At 40.3% G+C, this 17,869-nt stretch overlaps 2 pseudogenes; both read left to right on the top strand.

Annotated features, from left to right (window-relative positions):
* Positions 1-13,773: 13,773 nt before the first annotated feature.
* On the top strand, positions 13,774-15,105 carry LOC149173737 (small RNA degrading nuclease 5 pseudogene; annotated as a pseudogene).
* A 296-nt stretch (positions 15,106-15,401) lies between these two features.
* Positions 15,402-17,258, top strand: LOC149173736 (small RNA degrading nuclease 5 pseudogene; annotated as a pseudogene).
* The last annotated feature ends 611 nt before the right edge of the window (positions 17,259-17,869 follow it).

Raw genomic sequence — 17,869 nt, 5'->3', positions numbered from 1 at the left:
GCATAAAGCTATGGGTTTGTACTTATCAGAAGTTTGAGCTCTGTCCTGTTTGGGGATCAGAGAAATGAAGGAGGTATTGAGGGCTTTCAAAATAGTTTTGTTTCTCCTAGAATCCTCCACTACATTCAAAATATCCTGTTTGACAATATTCCAGTAGGCTTTAAAAAAATCCACATTGAAACCATCCGGGCCTGGTGCTTTGCCATTCTGCATATCTTTGAGAACCTCACTAACCTCCTCTTCAGTTACTGGTCTATTTAGGTTAAAATTGTCCTCTCTAGACACTAGCTTAGGGATATGTCTTGTAACTTCCCTGATGCATTTCTCTCTGTCTGAATTGTTTTCCCGAGTGATGCCTCAGAAATGCTGGACAAACATAGCTTCCGATACCCTTATGAGAGATCAGAAGCTCCCCATCCTCATCCTTTATCAAAGAGATTCTATTGTGTGCTCTATTAGCCATGGTGGATTTATGGAAAAATCTAGTATTACGTTCTCCTTCTTTGAGCCATTGAACTCTAGACTTTTGTCTCCAAAATATTTCCTCTTGTTTGCATAAATTCTCCCATTCTTGATGGTGTTTATCAGCTTGATCACTATTGACTTTTTCAAATCCATCTATGATCAGTGCCTGGTTGAGTTCCTAAATTTTGATTTCCACTGATTTTTTGTCCACAAAAATGTTGCCAAAATCATTCTTGTTCCATTATTTGAGCCTGAGCTTAATGTGCTTTAGTCTTTTATGGAGGAGGAATATTTTTGTTCCTTGGATCTGCAAATATTCTGACCACCATTTTTCAATATTTCTAATGAAATCTAGGTGGGAGAGCCAGATATTCTCAAATCTGAAGGGTCTATTCCTGGGAGAATCTATACCCTTGATCTCTAGTTGAATCAACCAATGATCTGAGCCTCCAAAGGGGAGAACTATTGTTGTTATTTCTTTATCTATAAGCATAAGCATCTCTAAGATCATAAATCTGTCTAACTTGGAGGCTACCAGTGCCTCACCTCCTCTTTTGTTGTTCCAAGTAAAAAGACCATTGTTTGTTTATGAGTCAACCAGTTTCATATTATCTATGAAGGTTTGGAACGCTAAGGAGTATTTACTTAGCGCTTTGGTACCTCCTCTTTTTTCCGAAAGAGATTTAATTATGTTAAAATTCCCTCCCATGACCCAAGGTATTCCTGCATGTCTATTCCTGAGATCCACAAGGGAGTCTAGAAATCTGAGTTTATCATCTATTCTTTGAGGGCCATAAACATTTGTGACCAGTAAGGTCTCCGAAACCCCCACTGGTTGAATAAATACTGATAAATAATTCCTTGATGCCTTCACATCTATTATGCTAACTTTTTGGGGGTTCCAAAGAGTGAGTATGCCCCCCACTGTGTTCTCTGCTTTAACTTCTAGAAACTCAAATCTACTGAGCCATTTGCTATGGATTTGTTTTAATTTCTGAATGGAGCATTTCGTTTCCTGGATGAAGATTATATCTGGTGTTGCTTGTTTCATTCTATTACTAAGCAATCTTTGTTTCCTTTTACTACCTAGACCTCTCATATTCCAAGATGTGAACTTCATTATTAAAGATTTGTAAAGGAGTAACTGGTTAGGTCTTTCATCTTACCCGAGTCTATCATTAGCTTTCCACACTCCATCAAGAGCTCATTCTGCTTTTTCCTACCCCTCTTCTTTCCTGAATTTCTAGTAGCTAGTCATGGAGCTGATTTCATTATTTTCACACCTCCGTACTCCTACTTGTCAATGGTTTTTCCTTTATCCAACCCCCTTTCCTGAGTTTTCCATAAAAACAACTGCCGTATTCTGTTGCATTCTTCTTGAGGCAATGAATCTATCCCTCCTGTGGTTCCCTGCATCAAGAACCATTCCAGATCTAGGTGTTCCTTATCAAGAATTGCCTGTAGCTCGTGGTCCTCCAGATCTATTTCACTCTGGGTCATTTCTTGATCCATCTCTAGTTCTGCTGCACTCATCATAGTCTCTTTCTGATTACCAATATCTTTTGTTTGGTGTTGTCTTCTTCTTTCTCCTTTTCATTAGGACCTTCCTCCAAAGATTGGCATTCTTTTGTAATTTCTTCGTTCTCTTCCAGTACTTGAAACCTGTTATGACTGACCCTTTTTCCTTCGTTATGATGTAGCTTTGGACCTTTTTTACCTCCTTTTTCTCTGCTTACCACTTTATGAAAGCTTTCTGTGTCCTTCATAGTATTAGCTTTGCTCTTGTTGTCTTCTTTACTAAGAGGGCAATCTCTGAATAAGTGTCCATGTTCATGGCATTTACGGCATCTGAATGGTATATGCTCATAGTCCACTGTTTGCACCCATTCCTCATCAAAAACTTCCAAGATAACTTCATCCAGAAGAGCTCCTGATAGATCCATTTCCACACAAATCCTTGCAAAGGAAGTATATTTCCCCCTTCTTGTGGCTTCAGAAGCTTTGACAAAACGACCTAGTTTATTGCCTATGGCAGCTAGCGATTCAGTTTGCCAGTAATCAAGAGGTAGAGAATAGAGCCTTACCCAAACTAGTACCGAAGTGAAAGTCTCCCACTCTGGGACAAAGTTCATCATCCAAGGCCGCATATAGAGACCGACTGCTGCATAAAAGTAGGGTCCTCCTTCAAATACTCTGTCTTTATCTTCGATGTTTGTGAACACCACGGTGAAGAATCCCTTTGACCCAAGATGTAGGTCGATGCTCCCTTTGGGTTTCCAGTGATATTTGATCCACGTTTGTAAAGATTTTTTAGTGGGCCATAATCCCATGAATTTATAGATGATAGCGTAAGTCCCCATGTGTTCCCTGTGCGCCTGCAGAGCAGGGTCATTTAACACTACTCTGGGAGTGATCTCTGCTTTGGGTCTGCAAGGTCCCTTTTGTTTTTTGTCTCTTGTTCCCTGACTTTTGTCTTCTTCCTCCTTGTCCTTTGTGCTACTGTTTTCCTTGGTCTTGGTCCCATCTGTCTCCTTTTCATTATTCCTTTTCCCTTCCTCCGCAGATCCTCTGACATTTACCAGTGGTGCCTTACCTCTGCTGGCTATGACATCCTTATAGGAGGGAGTGGAGCTCCCTCCTTTGCGACCCTCCATTAGGATCAACCTCTGCTACTTTCTGAAACCCTTACTGCTCGCCCTCCGATGCAAAGAGTGTATATGGTTAGGTGTCAAAGGGGTTTTAGTCCCTTATTTATGTAAAGTTTGAGTCGGCTTTGAGACCCACCCATGGTCTGCGAACCATGAGATTGTATGTAAAAGGCTATAAATAGGTGTGTCTTAGAGAGTCTAAGGCATGATGTTGTCTATGGATAAGAACAAATTGAGTCTTAGAGTGATAACGTAGAGAAGTGGGTTAGATAGGAGAGAAATTCTCCACAACTGAGTGCATAGAGGCCTAGGTAGAGTTTGCAGCTGAGTGCGTGGACCCCTGCAGCTGAGTGCGCAGAGTAGTTTTCAATCTGTAAACCTGAAACAAAGATAAATAAAGAAGATTATTAAAGAATTCCTGTGCATATCTGTTTATTTCTGTTTACTCCTGTTTACGATATATAATGTGGATGGTTAATGTGTTTATGAAATATTGATCTAATAATGTGCAATTCACTTGAATACATCTTAATAAATGTATGCAATGCATGTTCAGTACTTTCGCAAAGACTGTGATAAAATCTATTATGTTTATTAAATACTTAAGTAGATTTGTGCGACCTCCACTCTAGGGTTGTTTTTTGGTGCACGTAAGTGAATGAATAGCCTGTTAAGGGTCTACAATGACTAATCATGGACCTTCGTGAAGGTATGAAGGCTGTTTAAATAGATTTGCAGTACCAAGCCCTAGGGGCTTATAGATCTATGCGAATGAAGACCTAGGATGCTAAAAGACATCACACTGATCTCTGGATGCAGAAAATTGGTTCTAGCATTCCCCCCATACTGCTTTGGGTGAGACTGTAGCCTACACTATGTAGGTTGTTGCCGAAAGGGCCATTAGTGTAGGGTTTTGTTGGTTGGCGCAACTAACTCTGAACCTAGGTTAGGACCCCCTAAGCCAACAAATGGTTCCGTTCCCGGGACCAGGATTTTCTTAAGGAGATGTGTGATGTCACATCACTGGAATCCGACCAAGAAGGAAATTGAAAAGTGGTTGGACAGAACGATTCACGAATTCGCGGCATAGGAAAACACGAATCCGCGCTTGTCAAAGGAGCAGTGGTTGGATAGATATTTGCATACGAAAATTAATGAAATTTTCTTCTGCACCTTCCCAATTGAATTGTACGAGTAGTTAGCTAAGTTTTTAGATGGCCAATGGAGGTGGAAGCTTGACAGTCCAAGAATGTGGATCCCAGAGCTAGTACGATGACTAGAAGCTTCTAAAGATAAGATCGTGTGGGCTGTTGATAATTGGCTTGATCGAATTATAGGAGGATTTGTTAGAAAATTTGTAGTTGATACCTCAGTCAACTACAACGAAGTGGAGCAAATATTTTTCAAGGGACCACGAGGTAAGTACATAAGATCTTTGAATACCTAGATTAAGATGTTGTTGTGTGAAAAAAGGGTTATGCCATTGCCTTGATGTTCAGATCTATGCGAAGTGGATGAATCTTTAGAAATCGTGAAGGATCAGGACTAGAGTATAGTCCTTTGATTGGACCCCCTGTGAACTCCACCCTGAAGCACTATTCAATTAATCACTTAGGAGTTTCCTTGAATACATCACCCATCACCTTCACCCACACCTCCACCTCCACCGCATACACCTTCGCCCACACCTCCACCTCCATCACCACCATCTGCCATGGCGAACACAATGAAGCTGCCAATTTTCAAAGGCATAGGGAGTGAGGATATAGAATAGTTCTGGTTTGTTGCAGATGTTGTGTGGACAACATAATAGATTACTGGTAACAACATAAAGAATGCTCAGTTGGTTACCACTCTACAGGATCGCATGCTGACTTGGTATATTAAATTTTGTTCTGATCAACCTCTTGCATCGCTAACAGATACTAAGGCGACGTTGAACAAGGAGTTTAGTAAGCCTAAGTCTGACTCACAGTCAGTAGTTGGATTTAAGGAAATCATGATGAGGGTTGATGAGACACCTTGGGAATTAGATCAAAGGTTGAAATGTGTGATTCGAGAAGCTAACATGCAACTCACAGATGGTCAGCATTGCGAATGGTTTATAGCGTCACTTTTGTCCCATCTGAGAATTTCCTTGTCGCAACAGAAGATAGGAACTCAGGAAGAAGCCCTGGAAATAGTGATGAGATTTCATGCGATGGCCATTCAAGATGTGAGATTGGGGGTACAATAGATTCACTCCCAGTTACAGAGCCTCTGCTTGGAATTGCAGAGTTTGAATAAAGATAAGCAGATTAAACTAGAGGTGTGTGCAAAAGTATGGTGTTTGAAGTGTAAGAGCTAGGGACACGATAGAGACCACTGCCCTGTATTTGCGAATTATATTACAGGAGGGGGATTAATCCCCCTCAAGCCGGAAGCCCCAAGAGGGCCGACCATGGCGGATGCGCTATGGTGCACTATTTGTCAGGTTGTTGGAAAACACGCAACGTATAATTGTCATTTGCTTCAAAAGTTCGTTCAGACACCACAACAGTTGTTCTGTGACTTTTGTAAATCTGTGGGCCATGATGAGCACCACTGTCATAGCTATGAACTGATGATGGAAAGAATTCCTACTTACTAGATGCAAGCAGAGACTTGACCTCTAGATCAGGGTGCCGAAGGAGCGTGTGGAGGTTATCAAGGAAGAGGATGAGGCCGCAGAGATGGAGGACCTGGTAGAGGTTGCGGATAGGTTTTTGTTACAACTGCAGAACACCAGGGCACTACGTGCGGGAGTGTCAAAACCAGACATGCTCTTCATGTCAATACTATAGCCAGTTTGATCACACTATAGAAGAATGCCTTGTGCTAATAGCTAATATGTAGGAGAAGAAGGCACAACCTCAACAACCTACATAGAAATTCCAAATGGTGAGAGCTGAGCTCCACGAGGAAGATCAAAATGTGAATATAGTGTTGAGGAGTGGAATAACGATTGGCGATGATAAGGGAAAAAAACTTGAAGAGGACAGATGGGTCCACAAGGCCCAAGAAAAGGAGGTTGGTTTTGATTTGGAGCATGCTAAGGAAACTTTTATGGAAGCCAAGAAGAGCTTCGATGAGGCCTCCACCTGAGGAAGCTAGAACAAAGTGCAAGAAACCAATGCGCTTACAGAGATTGATCCCTCTATCCTTACCACGTTCTTAGAGACCTACATGAAACTGCTACGTGATAGCAAAGATGTGAAAGGCATGTAGGAGTTAATAAACAATTGTGCCTACAAAGAGAATGTCTCGGATGGACACTGTGTAGTCAGAAAAATTAGTAAACATAAGGTAAGAACAGGGTGCGAGGTGAGGCTCACCTCACAGATAGGGGATTATGAGATGGACCAAGTCATCCTGGATCTAGGGTTTGATGTGACCGTTTTGCCAAAACAAACATGGGAAAGAATGGGGAGATCTGCACTTCAATGGTATCTGATTCAACTCAGAATGACAAATTAGGAGAAGGTCATCCCTATGGGACGATTATATGGAGTAACAGTTGATATAGAAGGTGTGAGTGCGATGGCTGACTTTGAAGTGATAGATATCGTTGATGACAATAATCCATACCTTGCACTCCTGGGAATTGACTGGGCCATTGACATGAATGGGGTGATCAACTTGAAGAAGCGAACAATGTTGTTTGAAAAGAAATCGCTTCGAGTTGTAGTGTCATTGGACCCTACAGAAGGGGCACACTACACTGAATCGGTCTGCGATTATGGAGAAAGTGAAGATGAACTAGATCAGTTCTACAAAATAATAGCTTGAGACTAGGATTGGATCAATCCAACGATAGATGGATAGATTGCATGGGACCAGGGGAGTTCCTACACCTTTGATTCAAATGAAGAGTTGGAGCATTGGTAGAATCGATTGTATGAAGTATCTGCACTGTGTTGCAACATGACGACTAAATCGCTGCACTGTGTTTCGTCGGAGGTGAGGAAAATACGTTATTATGATGGTTTAACTGACGTGGATAAGTTTTTGGATGCATTTGAGTGTGAAGTCCCCAATCATCACCGCTTCCAAGCATTAGATTTGGCATTGCGCGCTACGCTCGCACGATGGTGGGGTACTCACAAGAATAGATTTAATGGATGGCGGGATTACAGAAGAATGATGAGGTTACAGTTTGGGCGTCCTAATACTAGAATGACTGAGAAATATGATGGGAGGGATGATCTGTGTGATCACCTAGTGAAATGGACTAAAGCTTATGGAATGGAGCTGCAGTCGAAGTGGGTACACTTATTCTGCCATACTTTGGACACAATCCCTATGAACTGGTATTTGGAAATAGAGCTCCACCATGGCACCGCGGAGTGGGATATATTGAGAGAAGGATTCTTATTGATCTTCAACTTTGAGGACATCTTCACAAGCATTGATGAAGCGCTACAAGAAATCAAGGCAGTTATCTTCAGAACACTGTAAGAACCTCTGGAATGGGTACAGCCAGATTGGAGCACCCATCTACAACATGCGCTAGAATGTTATAATGTGACCGCTAAAGAGGAGGAAGATGATCCAAGAAATATTAATATTCTAGAGGCAGAGGGGCATCGTGAAGTCGAAGGTCCGCAAATATAGAAACCAGACATCACCACACCGTTGAAGACAAAGCAAGTCAACATTGGTACTGAAGTAGAACCAATTTTGCAAATATTGGAGATTATTGGGATGATGCCACTATGGATAAAGTCATTGAGTTACTCCGCAAATACCAAGATCTTTTTCCTAGCAAGTTTTCAGACTTGAAGGGCATAATAAGCGACTTGGGCATTATGAAAATCACTCTGAAGCCGAACACAAAGCCTGTTAAGTAGAGGTTGTATTACCTGAATCCTAAGTATAAGGAAAAGGTTCATTAGGACTTAGATAAGATGCTAGAGGCGAGCATCATAGAACTTGTGGAGGAATATGATTGGATAATCCTGATGGTGGTTCAGGAGAAAAAGAAAAGTGTGAAATAAGGATTTTCATAGATCTGAGGAAGCTTAATGGTGCCTGTGTCCATGACCCATTCCTCACACCATTTATAGACGAAGTATTAGACAACATTGGAGGGTAGGAGGCCTACTCATTCACTGATGGATTTTCTGGGTACCATTAGAACAAGTTCGCACCATAGGATATGAGCAAAACAACCTTCGTGATGGAATGGGGTTGTTTCTAGTATACTGTGATGCCATTTGGACTCAAGAATGTGCCTGCGATATTCTCTCACGTAGTTATAGCAATGTTTAAGGAATTCATTCACAAGTTCTTGGAAGTATACTTTGATGATTGGAAAATGTTCAGATTAGTAAAGCACCATGTAGCAAGTCTGTGCTTGATGTTAGATACGTGTCACAGATACCAGGTTGCGCTGAATTTGAAGAAATTCTTATTCTGTGTTCCATTTTGGATCTTGCTAGGTCATGTGGTATGCAAGCAAGGATTGATGGTGGATCCTACAAATATTGCGGTGATAGTAAATTTGGAGGCCCCGAGGAGCGTTAAGTAGTTGCGCGCGACGCTGGGACATACAGGATATTACAGGAAGTTCATCAAGGCTTATGCTCAGATTACCATGCCCATGGAGAAACTGCTGAAGAAGGATGCCACATTCTGTTGGGATGAAGAATGTCAGTGCAGTTTGGATGTATTGAAAGAGAAGATGGTCACCGCGCCAATCTTGGTCTTCCCTGATTAGAAGAAGGAATTCCATGTACATGTCGATGCCTCTTGCATTGCGTTGGGTGTAGTGCTAACACAGGTTGGTGAGGGAGAAATGGACCATCCTATAGCCTTCGCGAGTAGGAAATTATCGAAGGCTGAGAAGAATTACTCAATGACGAAGCACGAAGGGTTGGATATGGTGTATGTGCTTCAAATGTTCAGGCACTATCTGTTGGGTGGAAATTTCAAAATGCACACAGATCATTCTACCTTGAAATACTTGGTCAATAAGCTTGTGTTGGGGGTGAAGATCTAAAAATGGCTGCTACTATTCCAAGAGTATGACTTTGAGGTAATTGTGAAGCTGGGGAGGTTAAATGCGGGACTTGATCATCTATCGCGAATCGAAACCGGAGAGGAGCTCATTAATTTGGAGGAAGGGTTGCCAGATGTGCAGCTCTTCATGGTACGTGTAACAGATAATCATTTTGCTGATATCATCCACTTTCTGACTATGGGGACGACTCCAGAAGGGTATACGAGTCAGCTGATCCAAAATGGATTTTGGATAGACTCCTAAGTCTAATTGTTCCTCACTGAGGAAAATGAAAGTCCAAGGAAGTTCTTTGAACTAGCCCCATTGCAGAGATTGTCTCATTCTAAATCTACTGCAACTTGAATAGGAAAAAACTGACTTAGGATGCAGAAGTTATCATAAAATGAAGCTGCTTATATCCTTTGGAAAATGGGGCAAAATCCCTTAAAAATGGGTCCTAAAAACCCTCTAAGTCTTCAAAATCCTCCAAAAATATTCAAAACTAGTGCAAAAGGAGGGCCTTTAGAAAAGGCGGATAACACTATTGGGACCCAAAAATCTGAGGAAATGGTGGAAATAAGGCCTATCGAAGGCTTAAACCAATAATGAACAGGAGTCGTTGGATCTAGCCGATCAACGGTCCATATCCGATCAGCAATTGCAATCGGTAGTGGCTATCGAAGGATATCAAAGCATAATATAAGATTATTGTGATCGCGACATTGCAATCGGCGATGCCACGGGGCAAAAGTGGGACCCCACGACGCGCAATGTGCCGATCACCGATATCGGCGGATTGCAATCGGCGTCGGCATCATTCATGCCATATGGAAAACCCGGGCCAATGCGATGTGCGATTACGATATTGCAATATTGCGTTGGGGTCATGTGACGGAGAGGGCCACACGTATATGCGCCAATGCGATGCGACAGACACGAAAGGGTTTTGTAAACGCCATTACATAATATTACAAGTCTGCCATCAAACTGTTTTACAATATTTGTAATGTTTTTAATGTATTTTCAAATATAAAAGGGAAACCATGAAACATGAGCATTTGTGATACGTGATAGCAATTCCAGGAAGACCCGATAGAAATATAAGGCGGGATTAAGGACTTTTGAAGTTCGATAAACAAAGATTCGACAAGTTTTCCCATGTTTTACAATGTTTTCTGTGTAAACAAGGAACGAATTTATTTGGGGGATTTTAAGTGCCGATGCACTCTCCAATTACAGAATAGGTGGCAACCATCCTTGAGGGCGTTTAGCAATGATTGATAACACTCAGAGAAGGGATTTAAGTGGAAAAAGGCTGGAAGATAGAGAGCCCGAAAGGGAAAATGAATAGGTAGCATCGATTTGGATTAAAAGCCATGAGTGTCAGGAACAACAGGAGTTACTGTTGATTATTGGGGTTTTGTTGCAGAAAGTGAAGCCAAAGAAGGAATTTGAGGTGAAGGAGGCAGTGTAGAAGCAAAAAGAGTAGCCGAGGGAGTCACTTGGAAGTCAAGTGAAAAGCCAAGAGGGTTGTAAGATGATAAAGGGAAGAAAGAAGCCAGAGGGGAAGAGCCAGAGCCAGAGTCGAAGAGCCAAAGTCAGAGCCAAAGAGCCAGAACCAAGAGCTAAGAGCCAGAGCCAAGAGCCAGAGCTTCAAGAGCCAGGGAATAACATGGTGTCTGAACCCACTGTTTCTGTGTAAAACAATAGGAGTTAAGCCAAGATCTTGTAAAAAAGACTTATACCATAATCCCAGAGAGCCTAGTTGAGCTGACTAGAGCTCACGAAGATGTAGCCCAAGAGTTGTGGGTGAACTCCTAATTAAATTGTTGTTTCTGTGTGATTTTTTATTGCTGATTTATCTTTTGTTACATGTATTTATACATCAGTGTGAGGACATTTACATATAAAAAAAAATAGTAGATTTTAAAGCATATAATTAGTAAAAAATCAATACAAGCCTGCACCCATATTTTCAAGCACATATTTAATTCCGCATTGGTTAATCAATAAGACTTGGGAATATTCAAGTTTTGGGAGTGGGAGAGGTTCTTGTAAGTTAGCCAATAAGCCTAAGTGCCCCATTTTCAGATCATCAGGAAAAGAAGGAATTAGTAGTGTGCACAACATACTTTTCAGAGATTGTGGGACATCTGTATAAGATGGGTGTAGACGAGATATTGCGAAGATATGTGCCAGATTTTGAGAGGGATAACATTCTTGCTGAAGCTCATGGAGGGGCTATGCGAGGACATTATGCAGGAAAGGTGACTGTGTAGAATATTTTGTGCGCAGGTTTATGGTGGCCTACATTGCACAAAGATTCCAAAGCGTATTGTAGGGTGTAGAAATTCCCATTGTAGATCAATAGATTATGCAATATACTAAAGCAAAATACAAGATCTACTTCTACAAAAAATTTGCAGAAGCTTAATTGAATATGAGCAAAGATCAAATAGAACACATATAACAGATGAAGAGAAATCAATCACACATGAACACAGAAGAATACTCTAGGGAAAGCCTCAGCTAAAAACCTTGATCTCTGTATTATAATACAAGTGGAAATATGTTCATATTACACAAAGAATTAGCTCACAAGCTATCCTGCTCTCTCTGCAATCAAATAATACAGTTCACAGACTGAATAGACACAAGATATGCCTTCCCTCAGCCCTCCAAGCCTCCTATTTCCTGGCGCAGTTTTCCTTGGGTCCAATGCTGCTACCTGTGTGAATTGGTCTCATCATACACTCACTAAACCCAAAAGTAACTGCGCAATCTCCAAGGAATGACTTCCTTCTACATGCAAGAGATATCCTCCACGGAATATTCCTGCAACTGATAGTACACTGTCCCGTCATATGATCTCAACTGGGTCTCTGTTTGAACTGACATGCATGAGTTATTTATGAGAGAATATTCAGTTATCTAAAGTGCGACAATTACATGCATGCATGCATTAACTAACTGAACTCACAATTAGTTCAACAAACTATTTGAACTAATCTAACTGGACTTAACTTAGTTAACTGAGCTAACTAATTACAACTCAAATTACAACTCATCCTTATCTCTTTAACTAAGGGATAAATTCCTCAATTAATGGAGAAATTGTTGCATGTCTTCACATAGACTTCATGTTTGATTTCCTATAACTAATTAACTCAAGATGAATTAATTAATTATTTTACAAACAACTGCTAAGATCAAATTTGAATTTTACTTCTCTATTTTAGTTTAGGGACTAACTAAAATAGGAAGGTATCCCAAAATGCTATTTATGGCAGTGCTATTTTTAGCACTTATATATTTAGCATTTCTTGTTGCTATTTTCAACACTCCCTTTCAACAAGAAAGGGATTATCAGTAACCCCAATCCTGTCTCTGTGGAACTCAAACTTGTATTTTGACAATGCCTTTGTTAAAATATCTACATCTTGTTCCTCGGTAGAAACATAAACAACAACATGATCCTCTTGACCACACAGTCTCGAAGATGGTGATACCAGATATCAATGTGCTTAGACCTGTTAGAGTCGGTCTTGTCATTCCTCTGTTAGAGATCATTTCTCTTATTGCATTTCATTTTAGGTGTCCCATTCAGCTCTTTCATGTGCATTCTATTAGGGGCATGCCATCATCTGATGGAAGGGTCTCTTCACCTGTTTCCCTCATGGTTGTACCTGCTGGGTTGGTCAAAATTTCTCACAGTTCATCAAAGTTGATTTCAGTCATTTACAGTCATAGATCGTGCTTTGGTCAAATGAGAGTCATTTCAGTTTCTAGGTCTAGGGTTTGGTCTTCAAAATGTTGAATAATGCCCGCAGGCCATGAGGATGTCTTCAATAAGCTTTCATTTCAAGATTTTCATCATTAATAATGCTCAAGGATGTTTCTTCTTCAAAACTCTGTTTTGAAGAAGAAATCGTCAAATTTTAATGTTTGTAATAAATTTGTAATTTTATCATGGAGTACTTCAACTGCAGCCTCTGGTCATCCTTTGCAGAAGTCCAGTGCTACCATCCCTGCAGAAAATCAACCAAGAAAAGCCATCATTTCAAGCCAAAACCAAAAAGGAAACTTGAAGAACAGGGTTGTATTACAAGTGAAAAAGAGCCAAGCCAAAACATTATAAAAATGGGTCTTTACAAAGGAAAAATCAAAGCCATGTCTATATAAGATATTTCTCAAAGTTATTAATCCATTTTCATCAAGAGATATTGGGAAAAATCCAAGAAGAGAAGTCGAGTTGGAGTTGAAAGAACGAAGCTGTGATTTTAGAAGGGCCGACTGTATGTTGGAATTCAGCGTGGTGCATTGGGATAGGGTGCGGCGCACCCACACAGCGCGACGCATAGAGCCGAGGTTCATTGTGCAATTTCCAACAGGCGCAACGTACCTACACAGCACGGCGCATTGGGTTTCTGCACGGCACACATAGCCGACAAGCCAAATTTATATCACTGCTGTCATCCAAAATCAAACAACGTCATTTCTTTATTCCTGTTTGTGTAAATATATACGTGTACAATTTTCAAGGGGAATCGGAAGTGGAAAGGCAAATTCAAATATTTCAGTTTCAGTTTCATTTCAATTGAGCCTGGTTATTATTATTATATTTTCCACGACGCCTCCCGATTTGAAGAGAGGGACATCTACTCAAACTGCATACTTCGATATCCATGGAGCAGAGGCAAGGGCAGAAGCTCTTTTGAAAACACTAGAAGTCCACACTACATTATCTTTACAAGATATTCAAGGACTAGTCATCTGGGTTTTTGGAGATGGATTGATGCCGCCTTGGATATTTATCAAAAATAAGCCATTGATATCAAAAGTAGTACTTCTTTATATGCCAGGCCTTGATGCAGCATTGTTTATGTCTCAATCTCATTTGCTAGAAAGTTTGAGAGAATGTTGTGGCAATCCGAGGGCTGTCATGGCTGTGAGCTTAGTAGCTGATTCATCATAAACAATAGAGGCTCTCTTAACTTGCAAGTACAAAAGAAATTGTCAAGATTTCTCCCAATCTAATACTGATAATGAAGCTTCTGGAGCTCCCAATTCCAGGCAAAACTGGGGGCAGATCATGGAAGAGGCAACAACAAACTTCAGATCTCAGAGAGAAACAATTGGGACCAATAGAACGATTGGTAGAAGCAGATCATCCTTTTCAGGTACTACGGAGCCTCCGTTTCCTGTAACATATTACACTCTCACCAATCGGGCACTACAAGATAATGGATACCCTATTGAAGTTGCTGGTTTTGTTTCAACACGACATGCTCCTCCAGGATATATTTCTAACAAGATGTTAGCGCTTGATTGTTAAATGTGTTATACATCAGAAGACTTGGAGCTTACGAGGGTGACATTGGTGGACAAGGAAGGCAAGGTTTTTCTTGACAAATTGGTCAAACCTTCAAGAGCAATTATCGACTACAATACCAGGTACAGTGCGATAATAGGTGAAATTATGGCCACAGTTACAACCACAATTCAAGATATTCAGGAAGAATTTGTGAACCTGGTTTCCAGAGAAAATGTTCTTGTTGGGCATTTAGTGGAGAGTGACCTTTTAGCATTGAAGGTTATCCACAATCTTGTAATAGATACAGCCCTCTTGTACAAACATCCCCGTGGCACACATTTTAAGCCCGCTTTATGAGTCTTTGCAAAAATGTTTTTGAATAGAGAGATTCAACAATCTAAAAATGGTCACAACAATATTGAAGATGCAAGAGTTGCAATGGACCTAGCACTACTGAAGATTCATAATGGGCTAGCATTCCTCCATGTGGTTCTCGTCAAAAATTAGTTTCATTGTTGAGTGATCATGGCAGGAGATGTTCACTTATTGATTATAAGGCCTCGACTTGGGTATTCCAAGCGAAAGAGATGAATGGACATGTGTCCTGGCTCAGAAATGTTGTGATTAGGCCGGATCAGATGCAGGTGCTTTTTATCTAATCACAAGGCACCATACTATTAAAACAAAGTAACGAAAAAAGGAAGGTGAAAAGTCAATGACCAAAAGCTAAATTTAGAACGAAGACATCTACCGTGGCATAGAAATAGGATTCAATTACCTATTTTCGACTTCAGTTATGATTCAAAGGATCTACAACGATAGTTTCCGCCTCTTCATCGGTCATCAATAGATTTGAGTAGAAAATGTAACGCTGCACAAATGGTTGGCTTTTCAGCTTCAGTTTGTTAATGATGATTAAACAATTCCTTATTTTCATCAACCTGTTTTCCCACATATGGAGTTTATTTATTGTATTAAGAATCATTTGTAAGGGTTGGAGTTTCTGGGAGTAGTGTGGAGGAAAAACTTAGTGCTTCACTGTACAGTTTTAGCAGGACATTAATTAAATGATGCAGCTCTGATTCATGAGATTCCTGTGGTGTGAGTTTAGCAACATGTTTCTTGTCTGTTTCTTATGTTTCTTGTTATGTTCTACAATTCATTCACAATCATTTCCAGTTGAATGGTTTTAAGTAAGAAAGGTAGAATCCAATTTATTGCTCTGCCTTGGAAATAATTCGTCCTCTGTGTGTCTTCTTCTGTCTGAAAAGGATTCATTACATATGCCCTTTTCAGCCTCTCAACAGTCTTTCCACTCCATATTATTTCAAATTTAATTGCTAACTTCCTACACAGCGCGGCGCACAGAGCGGCGCACAGAGCCGAAAGGCCAAATTTATATCACTGCTGTCATCCAAAATCAAACAACGTCATTTCTTTATTCCTGTTTGTGTAAATATATACGTGTACAATTTTCAAGGGGAAGCGGAAGTGGAAAGGCAAATTCAAATATTTCAGTTTCAGTTTCATTTCAATTGAGCCTGGTTATTATTATTATATTTTCCACGGCACCTCCCGATTTGAAGAGAGGGGCATCTACTCAAACTACATACTTTGGTATCCATGGAGCAGAAGGAAGGGCAGAAGATCTTTTGAAAACACCAGAAGTCCACACTACATTATCTTTACAGGATATTCAAGGACTAGTCATCTGGGTTTTTGGAGATGGATTGATGCTGCCTTGGATATTTATCAAAAATAAGCCATTGATATCAAAAGTAGTACTTATTTATATGCCAGGCCTTGATGCAGCATTGTTTATGTCTCAATCTCATATGCTAGGAAGTTTGAGAGAATGTTGTGGCAATCTGAGGGCTTTCATGGCTGTCAGCTCAGTAGTGGATTCATCACAAACAATAGAGGCTCTCTTAACTTGAAAGTACAAAAGAAAGTGTCAAGATTTCTCCCAAGCTAATACTGATAATGAAGCTTCTGGAGCTCCCAATTCCAGGCAGAACTGGGGGCAGATCATGGAAGAGGCAGCAACAAACTTCAGATCTCAGAGAGAAACAATTGGGACCAATAGAACGATTGGTAGAAGCGGATCATCCTTTTCAGGTACTACGGAGCCTCCGTTTCCTGTAATATATTACACTCTCACCAACCGGGCACTGCAAGATAATGGATACCCTATTGAAGTTGCTGGTTTTGTTTCAACACGGCATGCTCCTCCAGGATATATTTCTAACAAGATGTTAGCGCTTGATTGTGAAATGTGTTATACATCAGAAGACCTGGAGCTTATGAGGGTGACATTGGTGGACAAGGAAGGAAAGGTTTTTCTTGAAAAATTGGTCAAACCTTCAAGAGAAATTATCAACTATGATACCAGGTACAGTGCGATAACAGGTGAAATTATGGCCACAGTTACAACCACAATTCAAGATATTCAGGAAGAATTTCTGAACCCGGTTTCCAGAGAAAATTTTCTTGTTGGGCATTCATTGGAGAGCGACCTTTTAGCATTGAAGGTTATCCACATTCTTGTAATAGATACAACCCTCTTGTACAAACATCCCCGTGGCACACATTTTAAGCCAGCTTTACGAGTCATTGCAAAAAAGTTTTTGAACAGAGAGATTCAACAATCTGAAAATGTCACAACAGTATTGAAGATGCAAGAGCTGCAATGGACCTAGCACTACTGAATATTTAGAATGGGCCAGCATTTGGAAATCCTCCATGTGGTTCTCGTCAAAAATTAGTTTCATTGTTGAGTGATCATGGCAGGAGATGTTCACTTATTGATTAGAAGGCCTTGACTTGGGTAATCCAAGTGAAAGAAATGAATGGACATGTGTCCTGGCTCGGAAACATTGTGATTAGGTCAGATCAGATGCCGGTGATTTTTATCTAATCACAAGGAAACATACTATTAAAACAAAGTAACGACAAAAGGAAGGTGAAAAGTCAAATGCCAAAAGCTAAATTTAGAACGAAGACATCTACCATGGTAGAGAAATAGGATTCGATTACCTATTTTCGACTTCACTTATGATTCAAAGGATCTACAGCAACAATTTCCGCCTCTTCATCAGTCATCAACATATTTGAGTAGAAAATGTAACGCTGCACAAATGGTTGGCTTTTCAGCTTCAGTTTGTTAATGATGATTAAACAATTCCTTATCTTCATCGATTTGTTTTCCCACATATGGAGTTTATTTATTGTATTAAGAATCATTTGTAAGGGTTGGAGTTTCTGGGAGTAGTGTGGAGGAAAAACTCAGCGCTTCACTGTACAGTTTTAGTAGGACATTAATTAAATGATGCAGCTCTGATTCATGAGATTCCTGTGGTGTGAGCTTAGTAACATGTTTCTTGTCTGTTTCTTATGTTTCTTGTTATGTTCTACAGTTCATTC

The sequence above is a fragment of the Pinus tabuliformis genome, chromosome 4_2 (assembly GCF_031772625.1).
Source record: "Pinus tabuliformis cultivar Carrire ecotype Pingquan chromosome 4_2, CPIR1, whole genome shotgun sequence".
In the NCBI taxonomy this organism is placed as follows: domain Eukaryota; kingdom Viridiplantae; phylum Streptophyta; class Pinopsida; order Pinales; family Pinaceae; genus Pinus; species Pinus tabuliformis.
The sequence above is the reverse complement of the archived record's forward strand: the minus strand, read 5'-3'. Positions and strand labels throughout refer to the sequence as shown.